General features: G+C 52.6%; 1 non-coding gene across 1 annotated transcript; it reads left to right on the top strand.

The window, feature by feature from the left end:
* Positions 1–8,766: 8,766 nt before the first annotated feature.
* On the top strand, positions 8,767–8,873 carry LOC123461114. The gene has a single exon (XR_006637432.1). It is a non-coding gene; the product is annotated as a U6 spliceosomal RNA (small nuclear RNA).
* The last annotated feature ends 9,171 nt before the right edge of the window (positions 8,874–18,044 follow it).

Raw genomic sequence — 18,044 nt, 5'->3', positions numbered from 1 at the left:
ATCCGAATCCATTCTCTTCCTATGCTAGCTCTGTCACCCTGGGCACTGTCTTCATTATTTTTTTTTTTTTTCACCGCTATGACAAAACAACTGATAAAAGAATTCAAGGGAGAAAGTGCACGTTTGGAGGGTACAAGACCACCCATCATGGTGGGGGCGGGGAGGCGTGGCAGCTGGCATGTGAGGCAGCTGGTCACAGTGCATCCACAGTCAGTAAGCAGAGAGGGATTAAGTGCTGGTGCTCAACTCACTTCTTTATTTCTGTTTGCTTTATTGTTTTGTTTGGGAGGTAGGGTCTAGACTGAACTCACTCTGTGTCCCAGTGTGGCCTGGACCCTCCTACCTCAGTCTTCTGGGGGCTAGGATTAAAGCCTTGTACCAGCACTTGTCGGGTCTATTCATTCATTCTGGGGCTGCAACTGTGAGGGTGGTGCTACCCACGGTCAAGGTGGATCTTTTCCTCGTAGAAGCTCTCTGAAAAGGACTTCCTAGACACACCCAGAGGTATGTTTACACAGTGATCATAAATGTAGTTAAGTTGACAATGAAGATTAGCTATCAGCGCACTTCACCCTCTGCAGTCTTGTTTTCCTAATCTGGGTCATCAGTGTAACTCTCATCAAGTAAATTAAGAGAAGACGTGAAGTCCTCAACCAGGTCCTGCACTGGTCCATTCCTTCAAGGGAGATTTGGCAAGCACCTGCTCAGTGCCAGCTCTTGTACCAAGACAGCAGCACAGGCCCCACCAAGTCTGCCTCGTGGCAGGTGGAGATACTTGGGTGATGTGGATAGGTGAATCACAACTGGGTATCAGATCTGTGGTGAATGGAGGAGCCAGAGGTCTGCTGTGGGGGTAATGTCTGCTAGGTTTGAAGGATGAGTTGGCATTGGGAAGGAGAGGGATTCAGAAAGAGGAAATAACATAGCCAGAGTCAAGGAAGTTCATGGATTCTACAGTCCAAGGCAGTTGTGTGTGACTGACGCTCTGTTGGGGGTAGAAGCTCAAATGGGCAGCAGTGGGAAAGAGACAGGGCAAGGATTCATGTGCTAACAGTGGCTCAAACTGGGGCAGGGCAAGGGGGACTGGACGGCTCACATGCATTTTTGCAGTTGGAATGATTGCAGCCTGGAGTGGGTGGAGGGGCAGAGGAACACTCACTCTGTAGTGGTTGGTCACCTGGATAGACAGGCCGGCCATTCCCTGAATCTGGGTGCATAGACGCAGGAGGAGCCCTGGAAAGATGGCTCCATTGGAGTTACATTCTGTGGGAATCCATGGGGTTTGGGAGTGAGGTTCAGGAGTGCCATGTGAATGGCATTCTTAGGCATCAGACAATATGGTATCCTGAAGATATCCCTGTGGATTTGGGGGGCGTGGAGGAGTCAGAGCCCAGGAAAACATCTGAGCTGGAGGGAGAGTACAAAGAATCAGGAGCAAAGGGGTTGTCTTGGGAATGCTGGGAAGAGGGTGCTGTAGAATGGGATAAGCAAGGAATCTCTGATGTAGGATGAGATCCCTTGACACAGGAGGAAGAACTCACAGAGTGAGAAGAAGCAACAGAGTGGGATGGAAAGAGAAGCCAGGACATAGGGTCTCTAGAGTCGGCAGAGGCTGGTTGGTGGTCCTGGAAACTAGGATGCCCAACACTTGTCTCCAGGAGTCCTACGTCCTGGTCTGGAACCAAACACCTGTCTCAGATTTGTTTAAAGAGCAAGTTAGGTTGGCATCATTGAGGTTACACTACCAGTGAGGGGCAGAGGCAGGGGTCCCTCTACAATGATCAGGTTTTCCTGAAGCACTCCGCCTTTCAGGAGGTGGCTGTGAACTAGGAAGCCAAGCAACAATAACAAATCTGAGCCAGCAGGATCCCCAGTTTCAGGCTCACAGTTGGGGGCTGAGACCTCACTGGTATATAGTGTCCTTGCTTGGTGTCCTTGGTGGGTAGCACAAGAAGGCTTGCAGGCTCTACTGGGACCATGCCCCAGCCTCAGCCCCACCCAACAGTCAGTCTCTGAGGCAGCGCAACTGGGTCTGGGCTCCAGATGGGCTGCAAATCTGCCCCCACCCCGGACTGCCAGAGGGTGGGCTGTTGGTGTGCATGTGCAGGTCTGTGTGTCTCCATATGTATCTGTCTGTGTGGCCATGTGTGTGTGCGTGTGTGTGTGTGTGTGGTGGTAGTGTGGGGGGGGGGTGGCTGAGGTCACTGTCGAGTGTGCACATGGCCTACCGTGTTAGTGTGTGAAGGACTGCATATTCATCTGTGAGTGTACCCACATGTGTGTAGAGGCTGTGAGTTGTTCTCCTGGTGTCCACATGTGCTCCACACGCTGCTGTGCTCTCTGGGTGTGCCTGCCTAATTTGGCACATCACTCTCTCTGGGGAGCACCAGGCTGGTGTTCCCCTGCCAGGAACATCTTCTGAGCTGCTCTGCTGTCTGTCAGAGAGGAGGGGGGGCAGAGGGACACTCCTGCTCCTCGGAGCCAGCCCAGCTCATAAGCGCGGGGCTGGGGTGGGGGGAAGCAAGGAGACCACCTCAGAGTGACGACTGAACTCTTCCAGCTCAGGCCAGTGATAATTCCAGAGGCAGCTTCTGTCCTACTGGGCCCCATTGTGAGACAGGGGGGCAACACCCCTGCAGCTGGGGGGGTCTGTGACTGGCCCTCCCCACCAGCCTTGGAGCCCAGCAGACGCGCCCCCCTCCGTGCCCACTCCCTGGGAGGCGTCTGACACATGATTTATTCATAAAAAGCCATTATTTGTGCCAAAGAAGAACTGAGCTGCTCGCTTTTTAAGTGCTGATAATGCTCTCAGCCTCCCTGCCTTCCCCTCCCCTCTCTCACCTTCTTCAGACTTCCTATCCTCTCTCCTCCTCCCCTTTCTTCCCAATCCCCTCCCTTTCCTCTCTATTCCTTCATTGTTCCCATCTTTCCTCCCTCCCTCCGCTCTGGTCCCTGTGGCCTCACTGGGCTCCCTCTCCACAATGGGGGTGTGTGTGTTAGACAGGACCCATCCCTCCACCTGCACCTGCTTGTTTTCAGGACTGTGGGGAGGTTGGGAGGAGTGGAGACAGACTGAGGACTGGGGTGGACATTGGAGGCTGTCCCATCCCCTTGAGCTAAAGGGTATGACTTTAGACCCTCCCCCCGCAGTGTTAACATGTCTCCCAGAATCCCAGATAACTGTTCATGTTAAAGCAGTGCACTTGCTATACAAATGTAGATTGAAAGCAAGCCCCTCAGGACCCCTTTCCTGGCCAAGAATGCCCCAAGTTCCCCATGGAGACATTCTGGACATGCCGAGAGAGTCTACATGGAGGGAAGCACCTGGGTCCCACCATAGAGACAGGAGGCAGCAGAGCGTGTGCCCAGATGGCAGCCTGGACATGGCCACACACAAAGTTCATAGAAACAGACATCCCTCATCTGTGTGTGTGTGTGTGTGTGTGTGCCCTCATTCTTGCACGTGCCTGTGCGCACGCACACACAGAAGCATGTGCTCAGCCACCCACCTCCTCACGCAGATGGAGAGCCCTTCCTCACCCCTTTCCAGAGCATTCCTCTGTGAGCACCTGCAGTGGGGGTTGCAGCTCTTTCCCCATCCAGACACCTGCTCATTCATTAATGCATTCATTCATTCATTTCATAAACTTTGCCTTTCCGCGCTCCCTGCCTGTGCCAGGTGCTATGGTGGCAGAATGAACATGTTTGGCCCTAGGGAAGGGGGATGGAGCAGAGGGCGTTCCTGCTGACCCTCCCTTACAGCTTTGGGCTGGGGTCCGGGGGGCAGGGGGGCTTGGGGCCCAGCAGGCAAGGGGTTAAGTCATTTGGCATCCAAAGCTGGAGCCATTAGGCCTCCTAATTATGAAATTATCGAGGTCCTCAGGTGACTGCTAATTTCACACACACTGTTCCTCTCACGGCTAATGAACGCCCGCAGAACCCACGCCTTGTCTTTCCTGCTGAATGGTGACCTGCAGTTAATGAGCTCGGGAAGGCAGACAGGCCACCGGCTGGGTGGGTGGGGCGACAAGCTTGAAGAGGGGGCCTGCTATCCTCTTGGGTCCTTTCTCCTCCCCCTGGCTGGCTGTCATACTTCAGGGCTCAAGCCTAGCCCACAGGTTCTGTTGGGCAGGCTAGGCCTGGCTGTTGGGAGGAGAGCAGAGGTTCGGATTCATGTGGGACTTGTGCCTGGGGCAGGGTAAGGCACAGGGAAACGGACTTGGGAGAACAACCAACATTCTGCTTCGTTCTAGAGCCATGTTAGAGACATGTAGGCACTGGGGATAGCAACAGGTTTAAGGAATAGCTATTGGTGGGATAGGGTGCAGTTAACCCTAATGCTGGGCAGAGTGATGACTTTGGGGGTTGGCAGGGCTCATGATAATAGGAATATCAATTGGCTGCAGTGCCATTGCTGCTGGGTGTGACTTTTATTAAAGTCTTACTTTTTTAATTAAAAAAGTATCAAGGACTAGGGATGTATATCAGCACAGAGTGGTTCCTCTATGCATCTGGAGCCCTGGATTCAATTCCCGGTACAAGGAAAAAGTATCTAAAAGGTTGTCTGGGAGAGATGACTCAGTGAATAAAGCCCTTGCCACACACTTTTAAGCACTTGAGTTCTGATTTCCAGACCCCAGAAGCTCTGGTGTGAGGGGGTGGTCTGTAATCATGGTATAATTTTTTTAAAAAAGGTACCCTGCAAGATGTCAAGAGCAAAAAGAGACATATACTGGCTACAACTTGGGGGACAGTGAAGCCCAGATCGAGGAGTCATTCTCCCACATGGTGAAACAATGGGCCCCTGGACTGATCCCCAGCTGTGTTTGAAAGTGCTGTGACCTGTCAGGATGGAGAATCCTGTCCTCTCCATGACCTACCCACCAGGTGCATGCCAACCATGGGGCAATGTGGTCGGCAAACTGGGGTGAAGGGGCTGGAATAGTGTTCTGGGGTACAGGAGGCATCTTCCCTGTGCCCTTAAGCAGCCTTTCCCCTTCTCTGGGGTGGTTTCTTTCTAGGTACACGATAGGGTGAGACACGTGCTGTTTGCAGTGTGCTTACAGAGGGCTGGGCTGGGCTTCTGGGATGGTTTCCCCATAGCCTGAGGTAGACATCCCAGGCTGGGTCTCAAGGAGGAGCCTTGCTCCAGGTTACACTGGTGTCTGTGTGTGGGGTGCCTGACAGTCCACAGGGCTTCATCTTGGTGAAGCCAGTCTTTTTCTCAGGAATAAAAGGCACTGGCGCCCCGCAGGGTCAGTTGCAGGAAGTGGCCTGACAGCAAATTCTGCCATCATCAGCTCCCATTACTTCTGCACCTCAGCAGCGCACCTGTCACAGGTAGGTGATAAAAGTGGAAACTCACTTTGGAAGCAACAAGTATGTCTGAGGTCACAGGCATGTGCCTCAAGCCTGACCATCCTTTTGCTAATATTCTTCTGGTTCTTTCCTCAAGTGTCCACAGGGTGTCCCTGGAAGGGGAAGGGACAGAAGGGGGAGAGAGAGAGAGAAAGAGAGAGAGGGACTGTCCCATTTGCCCATAGGTGCACCCGGTGTCCTGCTCCTTGAATAGTTTCACTAGCCCTTTGTGGACATTGTCTCCCATTTGACCTGCTCTGCAATATCAAATAGACAGCTTTCTCTAGAAGAAAAAACTGAAGTCTAAGTAGGTTTTGTGACAGGTCTAGAATTGCATATCCAGAAAATGGCAGGGCCAGATTTCAAGCTCAAAGACTTGAGCCCCTAGTCTGGTGTCCCACCGCTCCTCTGGATGTCACCCACAAATACATACACACACACACCCCAGGACACACAGGGAAATGGCCTTGCTCATCTCCACATCGTCTGCATACCCTCCGTGCACAAACACGGCTCCCCCACCCTGTGCTCAGGCGTGCAAGCCTGCATACCCCAAGCTGCATCTAGTCATGAACATTACCTCATTAGTAGACATGCTAGCATCATCACGTACAGACACACAAAGCATGCACATGGACACACACGTATGTGCACACAAATGCACCTGAACAGTGTGCACATATGGAGGTTCACACCTACATACTCATATCTAAACTCACAGGCGTACAAGAGCTATCCTCAAAGGAGCATTTATACACATGTGCACAGGGGTCTGCCGACGACACAAATCCCGCGTGTAGGAAAGAAGACACGGAGTATTCTCATGCGCACACAGGCATGCCCTCGCTTGTGCGCATGCGCACGGACACAGGTCTACAACCCTGGTGCAGGCAAGGCAGCTTCTCTGAGAGATGGACCTACGTCCTAAATGACTATCAAAGTGTCGTGGCATGTGAGGTGCAAACACCAATTAGTGGGCCTTTGAAAGCATCCTCTCGTTAGAAGGGAAGCTGGAGAGGCAGAAATTGGCATAAAACACAGAGCTTTTTAGCTCTCCCTGGATGGGGGATGTGCACTGTGGAAGGCCTTTGGGCAGAATTCCTCCCTCCATTCTTCACTCCTTCCTGGAGAAGGACCCTCATGAGGGGCCTTGGCAGGCAGCTTTGATGCTCCTTGAAAGTGGGGGGTGGGGATAGCCTCCTGCCAGCATAGGCTGGCACTGACTGAGCGGGGGCCGCGCCAACTGGCGATCAATTTCATGCACATCGTAAACCTAAGTGCTTTCTGGAGAGTCAGGCAGATTGCACATAAAGTCCCCCTTCTGTCCCTAGCACACGGGTGGGCGGTTGAGGCAGGGGCTCACCCTGGCTGCGGGAGAACGGGGTAGGTAACCCCGTTGCCAGCAGTAGGTATCTGAGTGGCTATGGGAAAGTGTCTCCACAGGCGCTGCTGGGGGCAGCTGGGATGGGAACAGTACCCGAGCCTGGGCTCTGCTGCCAGGTGCCGCCACTTGCTGGTAGAGCCACCTCAGAAAGTGGGCTTCTCTGACCCGTGGCTTCCTCATCTGTAACGTAGGATGATGTGAGATTAACTGAGCTCTCCTCTTTGGCATGACTTGTCACAGAGCTGAGGAACCTGTGTGTGCAACTGAAGTCCCGTTTGCACTTATGTCATGACCAGCTGATCTGGGCTCAGTGCCCATATGCTCTCCGCACAGCCCCGGAGTCTCCTGGCAGAGGCTCCCCTCTTTCTGACGGGCTTCTGGTGGTGGGGGTAGGTATCACTGGGTGCGCATATCTCTTACTCCTACCCACAACCTGACCTGTTCCTCCTGAAGGCCTGTCTGCACAGGCCTCCCCGAGCTCATTCCCAGAAGCTCTTCACCTATCTTTCCCGCCCATGTCAGGCAGAGCAGTGGCCTCTGGCAGCCTTCCAGGACTTCCGTTTGAGCATTAGAAGAGTTTAGGGTCTGCATCAAGGCCGGGCCAGGGGTTGGCAGTGGAGGAGAGGGGACTGGCAGGGTCAGGGGTTGGCAGTGGAAGACAGGGGATGTGTCACTACAGGGTCAGGGGTTGGCAGTAAAGGAGAGGGGACTGGCAGGGTCAGGGGTTGGCAGTGGAGGAGAGGGATGTATCAGGGGCCCCCCGTAGGCTTAGCACATGCATCAGCTCCCAGACATTCCCAGAAAACCAGTTTTCTCAGCTTCTGGCTCATGCTCGCCCTGGAAACTCAAATCCAGCCAGGTCTTGGGCTGGAAAAAGATCCCACACTGCTTGTGCCACAGGAACCACTATATGGTGGGGAGTGAGGATCAGTGCTGAAGCCAGGCTGCCTGTCTTCAAATACTGGATTTGTGGTTTGTAACCCACACAGCACAGGGCAATTTCCCACAGCTCTGCCTTGAAGACCTTGTCTGTAATGTGGGGGTTTGCGTTGAGAGAAGCAGATGCGTATCCATATAATGTGCCTACAGCAGAACTTAGTGCATAGAAACACATGTGGCTATTTCTTTTGTTTATTTATTTGCAAGAAGAGAGAGAGAGAGAAAAAATGGGCACACCAGGCCATCTAGCCACTGCAAATGAACTCCAAATGCATGTGCCACTTTATGCATCTGGCTTTACGTGGGTCCTGGTGAATTGAACCCAGGTCATTAGGCTTTGCCGGCAAATGCATTAACCACTGAGCCATCTCTGCAACCCACATGTGACTATTTCTGATGTCAGGGTGGTATTAATATTAGGATCTCATGATGATTGTTCCTGTTTCTCCAGTGCCCTTTCTAGAGTCCCAATTTTTCTTTGGGCACTAAAGTGTTGACATTTGTTATTGGGTAGGACAGGGCATTCCAATTCACACCTCCAGGAAGGTGACTCCCAATAGTGCTCTCATTGCCAGCGCTTAGGACGGTGCAGTACCCACTTGAGCAGCTGAATGTAAGCTATCTCCTTTTCTGTGTTATTCATGGGAACCTGCCTTGCTAGAGTGTCCCATAGTCAGGGGTACTCAGGAACAGAAAGCAGGACCTTTCACATTGTGTGTTTCACAGCCATCCAGAACTCAGGTAAGGCTGCTGGTCGGGACAGGAGAAGCTATGCTGTGGTAAGAAGCAAGCCCCTCCATCTTACTAGATGAATACAATGAGAGTGTGCTGTTGGTTCAGGCTGGTTGCGGCAGATCAGGCCTCTTTCAGGGTTTGTGGAATGGCTTCATGGAATGGCTAGGCATTTTCTGCTGTAGGGATCTTGAGGATCTACCACCTCTTAGGAGGCTTTCTTGGTTGTCACAGTGGCTAGAAGGCCAGGCACTGGCTCCTCTGTGGCTTGGCCAGGCAGAGATGTCCCACCCCTGACCACAGCTTATTGCCAAGAATGGTCACTTGGCCCACTTGTCAAAAATGTTGCCTGGGTGCTTGCTTCGGCAGCACATATGCTAAAATTGGGACAATACTGAGAAGATTAGCATGGCCCCTGCGTAAGGATGACATGCAAATTCGTGAAGCGTTCCATATTAAAAAAAAATGAAAAGTTGGCTGGGACATGTAGAAGCCTGTACATGAAGGAAGGGAGGCAGACGTGACAGCTGAGTGCCCCATTGTGACCAGACAAGAGGTGCCCAGGAGCTTAGGGTAGGAAGAGGTCTTGCCAGCTAAACAGGGAAGGGAAGGTTCCTGGGAAAGACCTGGAATATGGCCTCAGAAAAAGGTGAGAGTGTGGTGGAGACTGGATTTATGGATCCGGACAAAGAAGTCCAATGAGAACACTGGGGTTTGAGCATGTCTGTCTAAGAAGCGTGAGGCAGACAAGCAGGGCCTGGTGTGGTGACGCACGCCTTTAATCTCAGTACAGAGGAAGAGGTAAAAGGATCATGGAGGGTTCAAGGCCACCCTGAAACTAAATAATGAATTCCAGGTCAACCTGGCCTAGAGTGAGACCCTACCTTAAAAAATTATGACCAGGGACATTCAAAGGTTTTTGAGATATATATGATGGCTTATATATATATCTGAGTCAGTCCCTCACCACCATGTGGGGGGTAGGAAAGGAAACTCTGGCTGGGGGCATCGGGAGATGACAGTCCAATCATTTAGCTGTGGGCCCCACAGGAGGATTCAGAGGGAAGACTTGCTGTGGGTTGGTCAGGGTTTGGCAATGCCATGGAAGGTGCAGGTCCCCAGCTCAGGAAGCAGCACTGAGATGGAGCTAAGGATCAGAGGCCAGACGCGCACAAGTGGTTCCCGAAGCCTCAGGCTGGGAGCATATCACTCAGCGAGGAGGTCCTGGATGGAACTCTTGAACAGCTCTGTGAGGGAAGGACAAAGGAGGCATCCAGAAAAGTCCTCCCCAAGGGAGCAGGGATGAAGCCAGGAGGGGTCACAAGGGCAGCAGGATCTAAAAGGAAAGGTGAGTCAGCTTGCCCGGCACTGTCCTGGCATCCAGATTAGACATGACCAGGGATAGAGTGATGAGGGCGTTGCTGGGGACTTTGGCAAGGAGGGCTCCACTGGAAAGTCTAGACATCCAGTGTAGAGAGCTTTCCAGAAGCTTCCATGTGTGGTAGGGCTTGGGGTAGAAGAGGTTGGGCTGTTAAGGGTGAATAGTTTTTTTTTAATGTTACCCTGATGGTTAAGAAGGAAGAGAGTGGCCCGGGGAGATGGCTCAGCAGTTAAAGGCACTTAATTGTATAGCTTGCCAGCTTGAGTTGGCCCACGTTCAATTCCCCAGTACCTACATAAAACCAGATGCACAAAGTGGCACATGTGTCTGGAGTTCCTTTGCAGGAGCAGAAGGCCCTGGCACATCAACTCATTCTTAATTCTCTCTCTCTCCTTGAAAATAAATAACTATTTTTTAAAAGGGAAGGAAGAGAGTGGGGCTGGGGAGATGGCTCAGTGAGTAGAGACTGCTTACCATTCAAGCAGGAGGGCCTGAGAGGACTGGAGACATCTGAGTTTCATTCCCTGGCACTACTGTGAGCAGCTGAGCATGGCCAGTCCAATGGGAGCAGAGGCTGGAGAACTGGAGAATCGCTGGGGCTCACAAAAACAGCAGTTTCAGGATCAATGAGAGACTCATACAGCTCCGGGCTCAGTAAAGGGCTCTATCTAAGGGACTATGAGGGTGAGCAATGGCGGGGGACACACAGTGTTCTTCTATGGCTTCCACAGGTGCACACTGGGGTCGATGCACCTGTACCCACATATTCATACACTACATACCTCCCACAACTCTCTCTCTCTCTCTCTCTCTCTCTCTCTCTCTCTTTGAAGGCCAGAGGGACTTGGGAGGCAGGAAGGGGTGTGGAAAGAGGCTTGAGGGTAAACAAAGGCAGAGAGACACACAAGATAAACAGAGCTAGTAAGAGTCACATGAGGGCTGGGGAGATGGCTTAGCAGTTAAGCACTTGCCTGTGAAGCCTAAGGACACTGGTTCAGGGCTCAATTCCCCAGGACCCAAGTTAACCAAATGCACAAGGGGGCGCATGCGTCTGGAGTTTGTTTGCAGTAGCTGGAGGCCCTGGTGTGCCCATTCTTTCTCTCTCTGTCTCTCTTTCTCTCTGTCTGTTGCTCTTAAATAAATAAGTAAAAATTAAAAAAAAAAAAAGAGTCACATAAGAGGACTGGGAAGATGGCCTAGTGGTTAAGGCACTTGTTTACAAATCCAAAGGACTCAGGTTCAATTGCCCAGTACCTGTGTTAAGCCAGATGCACGAGGTAGTTTGTTTGCAGTGGCTGGAAGCCCTGGTGTGACCATTCTCTCTCTATCTGCCTTTGTCTCTCATGTTCTCAACATAAAATCTTTTAAAAAATAAACAACAGAGACACAGGAGAAGTAGAGAGGCAAGGAGGGGGGTTAAAAGGCTGGATTTAGGTACCACCGATGAACCTCTCAACCCTTCAAGAGCAGGCATGGGCAGGGCCGGGAGCAGCTATGAAAAGAATGTGCGGCTTTTCTCAGGGGACCCTGACCCTTTCCTTTCCCAAACTCAACTAGCGCTCATCCCAAAGGTCGAGCTGACCACAGCTATGCAAGCCTGGAATTTTGCTTTCTGAGCCTCGGGTGTGGGCAAGAGGCATTGATCCTCCACTGCAGGGGTACCAGCCACCCCTTAAAAAGGTGCTGGGCAGAGGAGGCCTGCTAACACTGGGCAGTCAGGCCTCTGGTCCCCTGGCAAATGCGGGGCCATTGAGCATGGGCAGGGGCCATGAGAGGTCAGGATTGTATCATAGCCTCTGACCCTCAACCCTTCATAGCCCGGTTCCAGACCTTGGTTGTCCTGGTGGAGCCCAGCCCACCCTGACATTCACCTAATTGTCTTCCCGCTTTGATGAGCTGTTCTGCAGAGTTGCCTCCCACAGATCAAATTAAATGTGAGTCGCCCAGGCGGCCGGGGTGATGAGAGGGAAATACCACATTTACATAGCCCAGGCAGGATGCAGGAGACCCAGGCCCAGAGCTGCCAAGACCCTGGCCCCAGGGAGACCGAGGGTGAGCGACAGAGAGATGGTGTGGAGGAGAAAGAGACAGGAGAAGGAAGAGGACAGGAATGCCGCCCCCAGAGTTCCTGTTACTGTCAAAGGAAGGGCAGCTGTGAATTAATACAGGTAAAGAAGGATCCTGCCCCTAGGCATGTGACCTATCCCCGGCCAAACCCACAGTGCTGGTCCCCAAGACAGGAAGCTGAAGATGCCCCTCCTGGCACCCAGCTGGGGCTGTAAGTGGCTCTCCTCACTCACTCACTCTATCCAGACCCACAGCTGGGCTGGGCTGTCTCCCTCTCAGCAGTCTTAGTGGGTGTGACCAGGGAGCTTCCCCTTGGTTCATCCAAGGACAGCTTGGCTGTCACCTCAGGGAGTGGGCGGGGCTAGGCCCAGGAAGGATGTGAGTATGGGTGTGTTTATGTGCATATGTGCATGAGTATGTGTACATATGAATGTGACAGTGAGAGATCATGGGAGTGTCTGTAAGAGTCTTTCTGTGTGGAGGTATATAGACTGAGGGTCAGAGGACATTAGCGAGCTAGGCCTTCCCTCCCCCTCAAAGTGGAGGTATTTGGGGTAGCCTGGAGCTCCTGCCTAAAGATGCCAAGTCCATGTGCGGTGGGGGTGCTGGCGTCCACATCAAAGTGGTTGTGCCAACAGCCCTACACCCTAAAGCATCCCAAGGCGGCAAAGCTGCCCGGCAGGCCTCCATCAGTACTCTTCCACTTTCAGAGGGGAAGCCGAGGGCAACCCGGTCCTAGCCAGGCCCTGTGGGTCCCTGTCCTTCACCTGCACTGGTGAAGACTGTGTTGGCATGCCTCACAACTCTGCCTGCTGGGGATTGTGTACCCCCATTTTTAGAATGAGCAAACTGAGGATAAACAATGAGAATTTGGGGGCTGGAGAGATGCCTTAGCAGTTAAGGTGTTTTCCTGCAAAGCCAAAGGACCCAGGTTCAATTCCCCAAGACCCACGTAAGCCAGACGCACAAGTAGTGCATGCGTCTGGAGTTCCTTTGCAGTAGCCAGCGGCCCTGATGTGTCTATTCTCTCACTCTCTGGCTGGCTCTTTCTCTCTTTCTTAAATAAATAAATAAATATATATATATTTTAAAAATGGGAATTGAGGGCTGAGGAGAAGGCTCAGCAGTTAAAGGCACTTGTTTACAAAACCTGTTGGCTAGGGTTCAGTTCCCTAGTTCTCATATAAAGCCAGATGCACAATATAACACATGCATCTGGAGTTCTTTTGCAGTGGCAAGAGACCCTGGAGCATTCATTCAATCTCTCTCTCTCTCTTTTTCAAATAAATAAAATAAACTTAAAAAATGGGAAATGAGAGGCTGGGGAGATGGTTCAGTGGGTAAAGTGCTTGCCACAGAGGCATGAGGACCTGAGTTCATCTTCCTAGCAGCCATGTAAAATGCGGGGTGTGTGGGTGCGTGACTAATCACAGTGCCGGGGAGGTGGAGGCAGGAGAATCCCTAGGCCTTACTGGCTAGCTTTATAGTTGATAGAGTTTTACGCTCAGTGAGACACTCTGTTTCAGAGAACAAGATGGGGCTGGGGAGATGGCTCATTGGTTTAGGCTCTTTCCTGCAAAGCCTGAAGGCCAAGTTTAATTCCTCAGTACTCATATAAAGCCAGATGTAAAAGGTGACACATGCATCAGGTGTATATTTGCAGTGGCTAGAGGCTCTGGGGCTCCCATTCTCATACTCTCTCTTTCTCCATGCTTGAGAACAAATAAATATATTTTTAGGGGCTAGAGAGATGGCTTGGTGGTGAAGGCATTTGCGTGCAAAGCCAAAGGGCCCAGGTTTGATTCCCTAGAACCCACATAAGATAGATGCACATGGTAGCACATGCCTGGAGTTTGTTTGTAGTGGCTAGAGGCCCTGGTGTGCCCATTCTCTCTCTCTCTCCTTATTAAATTTAAAAAAAAATAAAAAAGATGAGGTGGAGAGCAATAAAGTACTGTACCTGAGGTGGACCTCTGGCCTCCACACTCACACATCATATGTGCACACTCACCTGCACACATGTGTGTCCCACAAAGATATGAACACACACACACATAAGGGACAATTGATAGCAAGTGGTAGCGAAGAGCTAATCCAGTGACCCCCGGCTCCAGGTGGCCATCTCCTTTCAGAAGACCACCCCGGGAAGTCAGGATCTTTTCTTTCTTGCTTCCCAGGGTGTCGAAGGCTGGTATGGGGTGCTTCATTGTCTCTACCAACTCTGATCTGGGGGTCCCCCCCACCTCAGCTCCAAGGAACCAGGCCTCGAAATGCTTGTGAGAGCCACTAGAAAGCCCTTCCCCCTCACCCACAGGTCCAGGGTGGATTTTACTGGGAAAATAATTAGAAATCTAATTCTTATTTCTCCCACTCCACTAATTGTCTGTGGACAATTTGATTGTAACAGTCGTCACTGAAGCAGAAAAACCACCTTATTTCTGCCAGATATCCTCCTGCAATTAACACCAGCAACTGCCTGGCTCTCCTCTCACCTACAGAGAACTGGGGCCAGACGTGCCCTCACCTCTTGGCCTCTAACTCAGTGAGGGCACACCTGGGGACCAGCCCTGTCCATGGGGAGGACGGGCCAGGCAGAGGAGTTGGGGGAGGGGACAGAGGGGAAGGGTGAGGGAGAAAGAGTGTGAATATGAATATGAAGATTTTAGCATTTGGCAAGGAGGCAGAGATGGATGGAGACCCAGGATGGGCAGAGATGGAAGTGCCTCTGCCAAACCTAGGGCACAGAGAGATGGGGCAGAGGAAGGGCAAGGAGGGAGGAGAGTGCCTCCTGAGCCCAGGCCGAGGAAGAAGCCGGGTCTCAGTTCAATGGTCCCTGTGGTAAGGCAGGGGACTCACCTCTGAGACAAACCCACAGTGTACTTGGTAGTTGGTCTGCTGAGGGCTCCTCAGAAAGCATGGCTGCCTGCAGGAGGTGGCTAGTTATGAAAAGAAGGAGGAGGAGGAGGAGATGGAGTCTGAGGGGCCTGAGGGGAGGGGAGGCAGACTGGACAGAATGTGTGGTCGTGGGGTCTGAGCACAGAACAGCAAGAGCCCTGGAAGCTGAGCCAGGGCTGCACTCTCCCCCTGCCGCAGACTCAGGGGACACCCTCCACTGTCGCCCCACCTTCCATGTATGTGGAGAGTCCATTTCCCAGTTCCTGCCCTCTCACTGCCCAGTCTTGTCCCTCCTGGCCGGAGGGGCAGTGAGACCTGGGAACCCTGACCCAACATGGGCGGGGCGCTCCCCGTTGAAGAAGAGGTGCAGAGCCTGCAGTATTTCCTTTAGCTGCGGCTAGAGCTGGTGCCGGAGCGGGAGAGGGCGTTTGGCTGGGCAGGGTCTCTGACCAGCGCAGGTACCCTTCTTAGCTGGGTGCTCCATGTGGGGACAGGGTGCCCACATCCATCCGTTCTGCGGACCCCAACAGCCTCTTGTCTGCCTCCACCACCTGCCTGAAGTGGGCTCTGACTCAAGTCCTCTTACCCTGGGCCCTGAGCCTAGCAGGGAGAGTGGGGGCCAGGGGGCCAGGCAGCTAGTGAGAGCAGGTGAGAGGTGGGAGTGCAGGAGAGGGAAAGGGAGCCTCCTCCCATTGCCGCCTCCTCCTCTGCGGTCCTTTCTTCTCGCTGCCGTTCTCAGCCTCCTGTCCGCCTCCCAGGCTTGTCAGAGGACGACAGGCTGGGCTGGGGGCTCCTGTCAGTCTGGAGCTGGAGAGCTCCCTGGGCTTCATTAACATGCAAATAAGCAAGTTCTGACTGGCTGTGGCAGCTATGGGCAGCCACCCTTCCCAGCCCAGGAGTGAGTGTGTGTGTGTGTGTGTGTGTGTGTGTGTGTGTGTGGTCTGCAGCAGGGCTGGAAGAGCAGGGAGCAGCTCAGGGCTCTGTCTTATGCACATTCACACCCAGGCGACGTACCTGGAGGAACATAAACAGAATGCCCACACAGCCACATGCAGACACCCATAGATGCATGCGCTCAACTTCAACTTCGTCCACAATGCTCACTTCTTCAACTGTCTCAAACAGACGTAGCAAGCCCTGCATCCTGCTAACCACCCACTCACACTCACTCTTGCCCAAACCCACCAGCACCCCCTCTACGCCGGGCACCTCCACTCCAGTCAGTCGCACGCAGCCAGTGAAGAGAGCAGTTGTGCTTCCACCGCCAGCTGGATGCCCTGCGGCCCCGTTCCCTCCAGGCTGAGTGTTAGGCCCAATCCTCCCGCCTCAACCTCCCCAGTGCTGGGACTAAAGGTGTGTGCCATCATGCTTGGCTTTTCAAGGTTTGTTTGTTTTTGATTATTTATTATTTATTTTGGGCACTATTTCCTCTGCTTGATCCTCAGCCTGAACATCTTCCACCTAAGCCATTTGCACTGTCTTCCAAGGCTTTACCTGACTGACTGTCCGCCTGGGCCCTGCTGGGTCAGCGCCCCTCTGGCTGCATGGCCCCTCGGGCTTCCCTGGGGAGTGCCTAGGTCCACTGCATTGCAATTGCCTGTTGATGCATCTGTCTCCGCTGGGATGGGAGCAAGATGGACAGACGGCGTCAGTCAGTCTTGTTTATGGTTCTGTCCCGGTACTCAGCTCTCTGTTGCCGTCCATGCCATTTCCGCAGCAGGATGGAGTGGGAGCCAGCGGCGTTAATCACGTGAATGGCTAATACTTGTGTGGCATTTGCTATGTGCCAGGCCACATGCAAAACAACCCCACGAGGGAGCTTCTCTTATTATTAGCCCCATTGGTTGGTCTCCACTAGGACACCAAGGCTCAGAGGGGTTAAGGCGTCAGAGCAAGATCACCCAGCCAGAACGGGTGCCTGAGCTCTGGCTGTCTGCTCTGGAAGCTGTGTGTGTACTGTTCTCTGGACAGCGGGTAGAATCTTGGAGGGCTGGGCAGTGGAGGCAGCCCTAGGGAAGAGGAATGAGAAAAATTCCCCAGCTCAGAAGACAAGAGGGGTTCCAGGCCTCTTTTGCACGCTCATCACCTGTTTTGGAGCCTCTGGGAGTATGGAGGGGGTCTTGGGGCATCAGAGCTAGGGGACCAGCCAGGACACCCCATTTTAAAGAGGCCTCAAGCTAACTTGCCTCAGATTTCTTCAGTACCCACCAAAGTATGCCAAAACTCTATTGAGCTACCTCGCTTAATGCTAAAGATGGCACTATAATCAGCTCCATTTCACAGGTCAGCAAAGGGAGGCTTGGTGCATCTCCGCAGGCCCAAGGTTGTGTTGGTTTTGTCTTCAGGGACCACTCCCACACCCTCATGCTGACTGCCTTTGGCATGGCAGAGGCCATCTTCTACTGATTCCTCTCTCCTAGGCAATGTTGATTGGCTTGGTGACGGACACATGGTTCAACCTGAGCCAATGAGAACCCTGGTTTAAGAGTTTTGAACCTGGGCCACCTGAGGCTCAGGAGTTCTGGCAAGCCAGAGTCAACTCTGCAGTGGGACAAGGAAACTGGCAAATCCTGAGAGGACAGGCTGCAGTCTGTCTGGAACTGGGCAGCTCAGAGGCTTTACCACCCCTCTACCTACTGAGCAGACTCCCAACAAACTCCATCCTGCTCAGATCTCTTCTCCACCCTCCCATGTTATCGTCCTTAGGCACAGGCCGGGAGTGCGAATCACCAGCGCCCCGGCCTAAGGGGAGCTGGATGAAGTCCCATCCATTGGGTGATCCAGGTGGGGTTGATCTAAGGTGCATGGCACCTCCACCCTCTCCTCCTGGGCCACTGATGAATGGCTGGCTGCAGGCGCTTCCTTGCCACTTGTGACAGGGAATGCTGACAGGTAGGTGAATAGATGATACCTCAGGCGCCGGCTAGGCCTTGGTGCTTGCTCACGTCCCTCCTGGTGTGTGGAGTAAGCCTTATCTTTGGACATGTGGTTCCCTGGATTTGGAAGCTGCTTGAGCTTGTAGGTGGGGCTTGGAAGTTGGTGGTCCCTGCTGACTTGTCCTCTTCCAATCTTCTTGTCATCCTTTCCTTTGGGGTCTTTTATCCAATCTAGGGCTGGGGTATGGGGTGTGAGGTATGGGGATGGATGGCTCTTTCAATGTAAATTGGATCCAGTCTTTTTTTTTCTTTTTTCTTTTCTTTTCTTTTCTTTTTTTTTTTGGTTTTTTGAGGTAGGGTCTTGCTCTAGCTCAGGCTGACCTAGAATTCACCATGTCGTCTCAAGGTGGCC

This window comes from Jaculus jaculus, chromosome 5, assembly GCF_020740685.1.
Source record: "Jaculus jaculus isolate mJacJac1 chromosome 5, mJacJac1.mat.Y.cur, whole genome shotgun sequence".
In the NCBI taxonomy this organism is placed as follows: domain Eukaryota; kingdom Metazoa; phylum Chordata; class Mammalia; order Rodentia; family Dipodidae; genus Jaculus; species Jaculus jaculus.
The sequence above is the reverse complement of the archived record's forward strand: the minus strand, read 5'-3'. Positions and strand labels throughout refer to the sequence as shown.